Source organism: Camelina sativa, chromosome 12 (genome assembly GCF_030686135.1).
Source record: "Camelina sativa cultivar CO46 ecotype springtype chromosome 12, ASM3068613v1".
Taxonomy (NCBI): domain Eukaryota; kingdom Viridiplantae; phylum Streptophyta; class Magnoliopsida; order Brassicales; family Brassicaceae; genus Camelina; species Camelina sativa.
The window spans coordinates 29,365,082-29,376,364 of NC_141891.1; the positions used below are offsets into that span (position 1 = coordinate 29,365,082).

The window sequence follows — 11,283 nt, forward strand, 5'->3', positions numbered from 1 at the left end:
CAGTATATTATTAATTTTTAAAAATGTAAATACTCACTTCTATATAAACATAGATCATCTCATATTACTCATCTAACAAAATAATTTATTCAAAAATATTGCTTTCAACTTTGTCCTATTAGTCAAACCTTTTTTTAAAGGGAAGACAAAGTTTCCTTATTTTCTAAACCAAAACATACTTTCTACTTTTTCAGCTTGGAATAGGTAAGATTAATATGTTGTCCAAAAAAAAAAAGATTAATATATGCATCTTCTTTTTCTTATACTGTATTTTAAAATTTCGTGTAATAGTTTTAGATTGTTTTATTTAATTTATATTTCTTTGAATTATTTGAGATTCATATATTACTGTGCTTATAATTTCTATTATTTCACTAATTATGTCAAATTAATTTTCTTCTAATTTTTCAACCTTGATTGGTTGGTCATAGACCTTTTTTTTTTTGCAAACATAATTGTTACCATTCGTTCAATCTCAAAAGAAAATAAATAGGAGAAGGTTATCAACCTAATGGTAGGATAAAATAGGCTAATCAAACACAAACCTACATTAAACATAGATAGATTGGAAAAACATAAATCGTTGGTTATAGATCCATAGGAACTTGAAGACAGAGGCTACATCATGGTGTGTCAAAGAAACTTCCATGAATACATTGGGAAATTTAATATTAGTTACTATCAAAAGATTCTGTAACGTTGGAAAATTTTTTTTAGTTTCATTGGTGGATGGAGCAAGCCACTTTGAGATAACTAAAAGACGTGAACATGTTCGCTCCACGCAGGAGGAGGGCAGAACTAAGATTCTCTCTATGCTGGAGGAGGTTGGATGCAAGGTTATCTCCCCAAGAGAGGAAGGTGGGAGAGGTTGGACGCAAGGTTCTCTCCATAAGGGAGGAGGGCAGAATCGATGTTCTCTCTATGGTTAGTCATATACTATTGTGATGTACTTTATTTTTTAATTCAAAATAGTTTTTGAGCCAACAATTTTAGTGATTAAAGAAACTATACAAAGTGAAAGTGAAGAGACATATAATAGTTGGCTTAATTTGTTCAAATAGACATTTTTTAGGTGGTGGTAAATAATAAATTTGTAACATACAATATATCTAGGTGTAAAAAATACTCTTTTGAAGGTAACATACATAAAATATTTGTATATGGATATATATCAGTGTATTATAGCAAAAAATTTTTTTTATAATTAATGTATAATAAATTTTAATATATCTTTCTTAAATTTTATTTTAATTACAAAACTTTAAATCCGCACATCGGGCAGGTCCTTATCTAGTACAATATATTTGTTGGATCTTGAATGTATATATTTTTGGGTATCGGTTTGGATCGGATAATACCCGATACCAATTAGTACCCATATATATCCAAACTATGTATATATCTACGTATCCCCCCCATTAAGAATCGAAATTGAGATTGTTAAGAATCCTGTGTAGATAAGTTCTTCTTTATTATCTATATGTGCCAGATATTTTTTTTCTTATATAAATTATGCAATTCACAATCTATCAACCTGGATTCTCTAAATTTCTTCTCTTCATCTTCGGACTCTCGGCTTTCCAAGATGTCTAAGACTTATTCAAAGGTTAGTCTCTATTATCCTGTTGTTTGGCTTAAAATTTGGAGTTCATCGATTGATTGTTGAAGAATCTGCATCTGTTGGTTTAGTTCATTGATTGATTGATTGTTAGACTGTATATAAGAATCTCGATGTGTTAGTTTAGTTCAACAATTCATAAATTGATTCTTAGAGTTAGAGTATTAGATGCTTTGGTCTCTATTTCTTGTAATGAGGATATTAAAGGTTTCACATTGGAACCTTTAACCCAGACAAGAATCATTGCCAAGGTTATGTCTGGTTCTTATCTTCCTTCTTCAGATTATTTTCTTTCTTTTTTATTGAACCTCGTCAAGAAACAGAGAAAAGAATGGAATAAAGGAAGAAGCTTTAACTATTAGGATTTGTATTGCCTCCATATGTCTAGTGTTGTTTGAACAATCTTTTCAATCACTATTCTATAAAAGCTGCACCTTTAGAACACCACATCCAAAGATTGCAGACCAAAATAAATAGTGAACCAAACCACTTGGTGATTTAGATTAAATCTTGTAAAGAACAAACACATGAGATTTCTGAAATAATTTTACATGAGAGAGTTAACTAACTGTTTAATTGGTTACGGTCACTATCTGGATTTCCATCGGTGTCCTTCACTGACTGTATACAAAAATTCACAATAAAGTTACATTACCATTCATCATAAATCATATCAAGGAAGATACATTGTAGAATACAAGACAACCTTAGATACTATAACAAACTCAAAACACACCAAGAACAGTCATTTATACTGTAACAGGCTGAACTTGAAAAAATCATCCAGCCACATGTTATATATGTCGAGACTAGCGATTCTTAAATTAGCAGAAGATTAACAAAAAGCAACAACAATACCATCGATTCACCATGCTAAAACCCTAAAAAAGTATCAATATCATTCATGAAAACAAAAGCTCAAGAAGATTTCACCTGTTAACATGCTTGATGGCAAAGAGATGGAAATCAACAACTCAAAAATATATTTTGTTAGTATAAATTTAGTGATATTGAGATTGATTTGTATCAAAAATATATCAACAACAACAATCTTAATACTAACGACAGCTGAGAGACGGCTTTGAAGACAATGATGAACATGTTGAATGAAAAGCGAAGAGGTGTTTGTCTCTGTCTAATTGTGCAAATATTATATATCTTATTTCTCCTGTTTCAAACCTATAATTATTTTATCCATTTTATAAGGTTTGTTGTCTTCGCGAGATTGATGTGTTTTTTTTCATAGTTTGGCTATAGTTTTTTGGTGGTTTATTTGTTTGGTGGTGTAGCCAAGCTATAAACAAAAACTATAGCCAAGCTATAAAAAAAACCACATAAATCTCGCCAAGACAACAAACCTTATAAAATGGATAAAATAATTATAGGTTTAAAACAGGAGAAATAAGAGATATAATATTTGCACAATTAGACAAAGACTAACACCTCTTCGCTTTTTCGTTCAACATGTTCATCATTGTCTTCAAAGCCGTCTCTCAGCTATTGTTAGTATTGAGATTGTTGTTGTTGATAAATTTTAGATACAAACCCATCTCAATATCACTAAATTGATACTAAAAAAAGATATTTCTGAGTTGTTCATTTCCATCTCTTTGCCATCAAGCATGTTAACAGGTGAAATCTTCTTGAGCTTTTGATTTCCACTAGAAAAAATGTTCTGTATTGCTATGGAAATATTTGTAGGTATAATGTGTTTTTTTGTAGCAAAAACTTTTTTGTTACAAATTTGTGACAAAAGAAGTTAATGACTATTTGGTCGTAGCCAAATTCTCCGTCATTGATAATTGTCACAAATTGCTACAATTTAGTTACTAATGAAAAAGTCAAAAATTGCTACGAATTGTTACATTTAGCTGTAGTTATTTGTTACAGAATGCGTCTGAAAAATGCATAACAATTAGCTTCAAAAAGCATCAAAATGAGCGTCTGATGTGCGTAGAATTTCACTCCAAATCTTTTACCTGAAAAGACTACACGACGACTGAAAGTGCACAGTTAATCAATTGTAGTATTTTAGGATCGATCCCACAGAGAGTAATAGCAAACACAAATTGAATTAAAAGAGAAAGAACTATGGCTAAGACTAAAGAAGAGATTGGGGTTTTGGTTTTCCTAATAACTATTGAAAATAAATAAAACGGTTTAAAACTATAATACTAAGGCGTTGGGCGTTTTGGGAGTCATCTTACGGTTTTCATGGTTCTAAGCAATATTAAGTGTAAGATCTAACAAGTACATACTAATTTTCGGTCTAGGTTCTCAACTATGAAACACTAATGAACTAACAAGCTATTCTCATAGAATGAAAGTCTAAAGTCTTCACACTCCGTTACTCAACTTTCGCATGCAACATCGCATGTCAAGCAGCTAGCTAAACAAGTTCGATACATTCACCAAACTTCGCAACTCAACTTACGCAGGTTAAGAGCAAGGCTTCAGTATAACACTAGTTCTGAGAAGTAGGATAACGTGGTTAGCGCTCCCGTTCTCTAGATCAGTGCTTGGTGATCAATCCAAGAATAAGCATTAAGATAAAGATGTCCCAAAAGAACTCTAATATAAAACCGAAAATAAGATCTAACAACCTAAATAGAAGCGAACCTATGAATTCCCCTTGAATCACCCCATAGAACCCAACAAAGTAAACTACTCGCTCATGATGCTAAGAAACAACATTGATATTATAAAGTATAGCATCAAAAGTGAATCAATAAACAAAAGGGGGTTCAAAGTAAACTTCTCTATTTGTCACAAAAGTAACTTGATCCCAAAGCAAAGTAAGTATGAAAGAGCTAGAAAGAGTAGAAAGAGAGATGGTGGTCTTCAAAGGCTTCAATGGATTCGACGAGCAAGAGAGAGCTTCTCTGGTCGTCTAGGGTTGCTCAGCAGCGGCGGTATAGGAGGCACTTGAAGTCTCGATGAAGGCACACCCCAAAACCCTAGATCTTAAGAGTATTTATAGGGTTTTGTTTAGGGTTAGGGTTTTAAAGGTTAGAAACATCTTCTCTTCTTAAGTGCAGGATAAGGGGCGGCGAAATAGGCTTATGGACCGTGGAGGAGGCTTGGACTGGGCCGCTGTGGTGGGCGGTGGTCAGGCCTTGAACAAAAGCCCATCGTTATGTCGGTTCTTCTTATGTCGGTTTATAGCACGTCCTGGTAAATCGGGTAAAACTTTCGGATGGCTGGATGTATTGACTTGGTTCGGCTTCGAGGAGAAAGATGACTCTTCCAGCTTTCCATAGACACTAAACATGATATATTTTGAGTTCTTGAAGCTCTCCAAAAGTTGCCCGTACTGTAAAGCTCTGAAACTTTCCTAAAACGTATTTTCTTTCCTTTTTGGTCCAAATAGCTATTAAACTTGTAAAACCTTGTTGAAACCTGAAATACTTGATAATAGACCTTTTATACCTAAAATCTCATCAAACTCTTCCTAAATGCATATGAAAACTAGCTAATATGAGTAAAATAATGATGTTATCAACTCCCCCAGACTTAGTCTTTACTTGTCCTCAAGCAAATAATCAAACTAAATCATGGAAAAGAGGTTTTGAAAAATACAGGGAATTCACTTATCTTTGGGGATATTGTCTTTGCACTCTTCTTCGCCTTGACATTAGGAACTTCCATTTGTAATCCACCATGAGAGTCATCAACTCTCCTTGATTCCACAATTATTTAGAATTTCCAGAATCTCCATTGTCATCTCTTTACATAAATTAAGCAATAATAAAAAGTGAAATCTTACCATGGGAAAATCGATCAATGGCTTGCAGACTCTCTTCAAGCCAAGACTTTCTTCATATGATTCCTTTCCTCTCCATTTTCTCACTTCTTATATTTTTTTTAAATCAAAGGTGTAGGCGAATATTGGGGTCATCGGTAATTTACCTACCCCTCGCTTCCAGGCTTTGTGTGATCATTTAAATCAAAAGTAGAATAATGAGGTCACAGGTAATTTACCTACCTCTCTAAACTGATCAAAATCATCTCATCTTTTATTCTCTTCTTTTTGTCTTTTTTTTTTTTGAAGTATTGAAGGGAAGAGAGAGGGGAACATACTTTTGAAGAAGTGCAATGTCTAGTGTGGCTTGAATGTAGAGATCTAGTCCAATGTATACCAATTCCCTGGGCTTGAAAATTAAGTCCGGTTTAGGTCCTATAAAAGTTAGAGACAGCGTTAGATCATCTGAATATCCATCGAATAGGGACTTGGGGGATTGTTGAGTCGGCTCACAGTCTTTCCAAACTTCGGTTCTGTTGTCAAGTATAATCAAGATTCATAAGAGTGTTAATCCAAATCAAATAAACCATTAGAATAAGATCATAATCCCCTACTGGTTTTGACTCAATAAAAAAAAATGTGACTCGATAAAAACTTCAAAATTATTGATGTAAGAAATGGAAAAAGGTCTCAAGTCAACAAAATAGAAAGTAGCATTAGTATAGGATGGAACATCCTTCCCCCCAGACTTAAATCACACCGTCCTCGGTGGGAAAAAAGAAAGAGATGAGGATTAAAAATCATAAGGAAAAGTGTAGGGTTTAAGAACAATTTCACCTTGATGGAATGATGTTGTGTCGACTCTTAGACATTTCATGGGTTCCTAAAAATTGTCTTAGAGGTCGGCTGTGGAATGAAAATGTGGTGACTAACCGTTTATACTTCTTTTGGTTGCTTGACATCGAGTATGAACTAGGCTAAGTTCATTCGAATTCTGTTTGATATATCTCTAAATGCATCCTCCTTGAAACAAAAACCTAAAACCATCACTAAAAATGAGAAAATAAAAATAACAAATGCATACCTAAGTAAAAGAATGGTGTTGGTAGGTGGTGGTTCGGAGTTGTCTTGCGGTACACGGGTGAACGAACGCGGACATAAACAGCAGTTGCGGTGGGGCGTTGTACGCGGTACGCAGGAATGGTACGCGGTACACGGTGCAGGAAATGGCATCAGCTACAAGTGGTACGGCTAGTGGGGACTCTCGGCATGGATAACTCAAGGATGGTGATGATCCGTCGCCTTCGGCATTCTTCGGTCAGGTTGGAGGTGGCCGGTCAGTAGGTGGTACTTGCCACTAGTCATGGTGTATGTAGACAATCCATGGACTTTCTTTTTCCTTCTTTTTTTTTTTGGCTTTTCTATTTTCTATTTTTTTTTGTGTTTTTATTATAACCTGAAACTAAAATGCAAAAATATCAATAGTAAAAGAAAATAAATCCTAAAAATAAATACTTACTAGCTTGGGTTGCCTCCCAAGAAGCGCACTTGTTTAACGTCGTTGGCTCGACAGTGGCAGCCAAGTTAGGCTTGAGAAGGGTCAGCTTCGGGAATCAATGCTCCTTCTGCTCCTTTGATATCTTGATAGTCTGCTCCAGCTTCTATAACAAGTTGTCCTTTTGTAGAGGTTTCAAAAACTTTTGCATGAAGAAGAACTTCTTTAGTATGCCTTATCATCTCTTGGATATGTTCCTTGCTTTCATTGCTTAGCTCAGGAGGAACTAGGATCTTGATCTTGGAAATTTGGGGTGGCTTAGGAGGTCTAGGTGGCTTAGGTAGAAGGTTGTTGGCACTTGTGGATGCTGAATGGTCGAATTGCTTCATCTTGTCGAGGTTAGGATCCATCGGCTCTTTATGTAATCAGTAGGCTGGCCATGGTTTCGGCTTGGAGATAGTCGGATATGACTTCTTCTTGTTGATGTTAGCAAAGGTTGTCCTCTTTGACTTGTGGTCTATGATTGCTCCAACAGTAGCTAGGAATGGTCTTCCTAAAATCAATGGTCTCTCGGTCTTGTCTTCCATATCTAGGATGTGAAAATCGGTAGGAACTATGCAGTCTCCTACTACAAAATGTAGGTCTCGAACAAATCCGTCGGCAACCTTTTGTGATGAGTCTCCAAAGACTAGACTGAGGTTGGATGGAGATATGTCTCGCAATCCAGTGTATCGGCTACACTTCTTGACATAACATTAACATTAGCACCAGAATCACAAAGAGAGTTAGAGAATTCAATACCTGTTATGGAGCATGAGCAAACAAAATGTCCAGGGTCTTCAGCTTTAGGTAGTCTCCTTAAGGGGTATTGGCTTGCGGTTTCTTCATCAAATGGACATGTCATGCGAATTACTTCTTCATAAGAGTCAAAGAGTGGTACCGTAGGCTTGGCGTCACAGCAGGTGAGGGCTGGTACGGCTGAGATAGCATTGCAATATCCTTTAGGATTCTCTTCGGGTTTTCCAGGAAATACACCAACTTGGCGTGGAACAGCATTAGCGGTTTGAGCAACTTGAGTTTCAAGCTTCTTGACATGAATAGAATTGCTTTCAAACTTCCCATTCAGTTCGGTATAGATGTTATCCATCCTTGAGTTTATATCTCTTGATTGCTTTTGAAAAGCAACAAGGAGTTCTTGCATCTTTGTGTCGGTATTAGCATCAGCTTGAGTGGTAGGTGCCTGGGCTGGTCCATATTGGAAAGGCGGATTGTTGTTGTTCAATTGAGGTCTCGGCTGAAAGTTGTTGTTGTTGTTTCCACCGAAGTTGTTTCCTTGAAAGCGGTTAGCTTGCTGAGGATAGTTCTGATCTTGGGGATTCTCCACATTTAGGTTCCTATAAGAAAGGTTAGAAGTATTTCTAAAGTTGTTGTTGAAGTTGTTGTTGTACCCCGGTTTTGGTAGTATCCTTGAGCACCAACATAGTTGACTTCTTCTTCTTGGTCATAAGAGTTTACTCCACGTTGTTGGTTCCTTAGAAGTTGGTTCATCATGTTCTTGAGGTCGGCAATCTCGTTAGCATCAGAATTGTTAGAACGGATGGTTCTATCAAAATCGGTGCAAGTGTTGCTACTACTTGCGGCAAGGTTGTCGATGAGAGCTCTTCCTTCTTGAACGGTTTTAGTAGTGAAATCTCCATTGCTGGCCGTGTCGAGTGAAAGTTGATACTTAGGGTGCAGTCCTCTAGAGAAAGTACTTAAGAGGTTACCTTGAGCAAAACCATGATGGGGGCAGTCACGTTCATAGTCCTTGAAACATTCCCATGCTTCATAAAAATTTTCGACCGGTCCTTGTTGAAAACTTTGCAGCTTGTTGCGAAGAGAGTTGGATCTTGACTTGGTGTAGAAGTGGCTAAGAAAGGCTGACTTGCATCCTTCCCAGCTAGTGAGCGATCCAGGAGGTAGAGACTTTAACCATCTATGAGCCTTGTCGGCTAGAGAGAAAGGAAAAAGCTTACACTTCAAGTAATCTTCGGGAATTCCATTGGTTCTTGTTGTTGAGCAGATTTCTTCAAAAAGATCAAAGTGGTCCATCGGATGTTCAGTAGTAAGGCCATGGAACTGATTTTGTTTCACCAAACCAATAATTTGAGGTTTAATCTTGTAGTCACGTCTTGGAGGATGAGTGATATGGATAGCAGCGCGGTCTTGAACGAATTGGTTAGGAGCATCATAATCGGCTATGGTACGGTTAGGTGCGGCACGTCTTAGCGGATGTACATAAGCAGGTTGTCTTCCGCCAGCTTGAGGAAGTGGTGGATAAATGAAGAGAGCAGGCTGGTGAGGAGGAACATCGAGGTTGTCTCCCACGCCTAGAGGATTACCATCACGAGGAGCTTGTAAGTTGTCTCGGCCAACTTCAGGGTCGAGTTGCGGATCATCGGCTACAAGGTTGGGGTTGCCACCTTGTGCGAGAATTGGTTCTCCATGCTCGTCGAGGGCAGGAGGTATCAGCGGTTGGTCGAGGTTAAGGAAACCTTGGCCATGAGTTGTTGTCTTCGAAGTTTCCTGATTTCACGTTCTAGTCGATCAATGTCTTGAATTGGAGATACGGTTCCGGAGGGTTGACTCCTAGGCATGCACTACAAAATCCAAAAACATAAACTAAAAGGGAAAATAGAGGCTATCGAGAACAAGAAAATTAAAACTAAAATTGAAAAATTCAAAAGAAAAATTCAAAGTATCTTAGACGAGAGTTCTTATCAAATTCAATGGGCAGCTAGTTACTCCCCGGCAACGGCGCCAAAAAGCTTTGATGTGTGTAGAATATCACTCCAAATCTTTTACCTGAAAAGACTACACGACGACTGAAAGTGCACAGTTAATCAGTTGTAGTATTTTAGGATCGATCCCATAGAGAGTAATAGCAAACACAAATTGAATTAAAAGAGAAAGAACTATGGCTAAGACTAAAGAAGAGATTGGGTGTTTTGGTTTTCCTAATAACTATTGCAAATAAATAAAACGGTTTAAAAATATAAGACTAAGGCGTTGGGCGTTTTGGGAGTCATCGTAGGGTTTTCATGGTTCTAAGCAATATTAAGTGTAAGATCTAACAAGTAAATACTAATTTTCGGTCTAGGTTCTCAACTACGAAACACTAATGAACTAACAAGCTATTCTCATAGAATGAAAGTCTAAAGTCTTCACACTCCGCTACTCAACTTTTGCAGGCAACGTCGCATTTCAACCAGCTAGCTAAACAAGTTTGATACATTCACCAAACTTCGCAACTCAACATACGCAGGTTACGAGCAAGGCTTCGGTATAACACTAGTTCTGAGAAGAAGGATAACGTGGTTAGCGCTCCCGTTCTCTAGATCAGTGCTTGGTGATCAATCCAAGCATAAGCATTAAGATAAAGATGTCCCAAAAGAACTCTAATATAAAACCAAAAATAAGATCTAACAACCTAATAGAAGCGAACCTATGATATCCCCTTGAATCACCCCATAGAACCCAACAAAGTAAACTACTCGCTCATGATGCTAAGAAACAACATTGATATTATAAAGTATAGCATCAAAAGTGAATCAATAAACAAAATGGGGTTCAAAGTAAACTTCTCTATTTGTCACAAAAGTAACTTGATCCCAAAGCAAAGTAAGTATGAAAGAGCTAGAAAGAGTAGAAAGAGAGATGGTGGTCTTCAAAGGCTTCAATGGATTCGGCAAGCAAGAGAGAGCTTCTCTGGTTGTCTAGGGTTGCTCAGCAGCGGCAGTATAGGAGGCACTTGAAGTCTCGATGAAGGCACACCCCAAAACCCTAGATCTTAAGAGTATTTATAGGGTTTTGTTTAGGGTTAGGGTTTTTAATGTTAGAAACGTCTTCTCTTCTTAAGGGCAGGATAAGGGGCGGCGAAATAGGCCTATGGACCGTGGAGGAGGCTTGGACTGGGCCGCCGTGGTGGTCGGTGGTCAGGCCTTGAACAAAAGCCCATCGTTAAGTCGGTTCTTCTTATGTCGATTTATAGCACATCCTGGTAAATCGGGCAAAACTTTCGGATGGCTAGATGGATTGACTTGGTTCCACTTCTAGTAGAAAGATGTCTCTTCCAGCTTTCCATAGACACCAAACATGATATATTTTGAGTTTTTGAAGCTCTCCAAAAGTTTCCCGTACTGTAAAGCTCTAAAACTTTCCTAAATCGTATTTTCTTTCCTTTTCGGTCCAAATAGCTATTAAACCTGTAAAACATTGTTGAAACCTGAAATACTTGATAATAGACCTTTTATACCTAAAATCTCATCAAACTCTTCCTAAATGCATATGAAAACTATAGCTAATATGAGTAAAATAATGATGTTATCATCGTCATCATATTATGACAGTTAGCTACACAACGATTTGTGACGAACTTGTTACTGATTC

At 37.0% G+C, this 11,283-nt stretch overlaps 1 non-coding gene across 1 annotated transcript; it reads left to right on the forward strand.

Annotated features, from left to right (window-relative positions):
• The first annotated feature begins 8,629 nt into the window (after positions 1–8,629).
• Positions 8,630–8,738, forward strand: LOC147931046 (small nucleolar RNA R71). The gene has a single exon (XR_015576896.1). It is a non-coding gene; the product is annotated as a small nucleolar RNA R71 (small nucleolar RNA).
• The last annotated feature ends 2,545 nt before the right edge of the window (positions 8,739–11,283 follow it).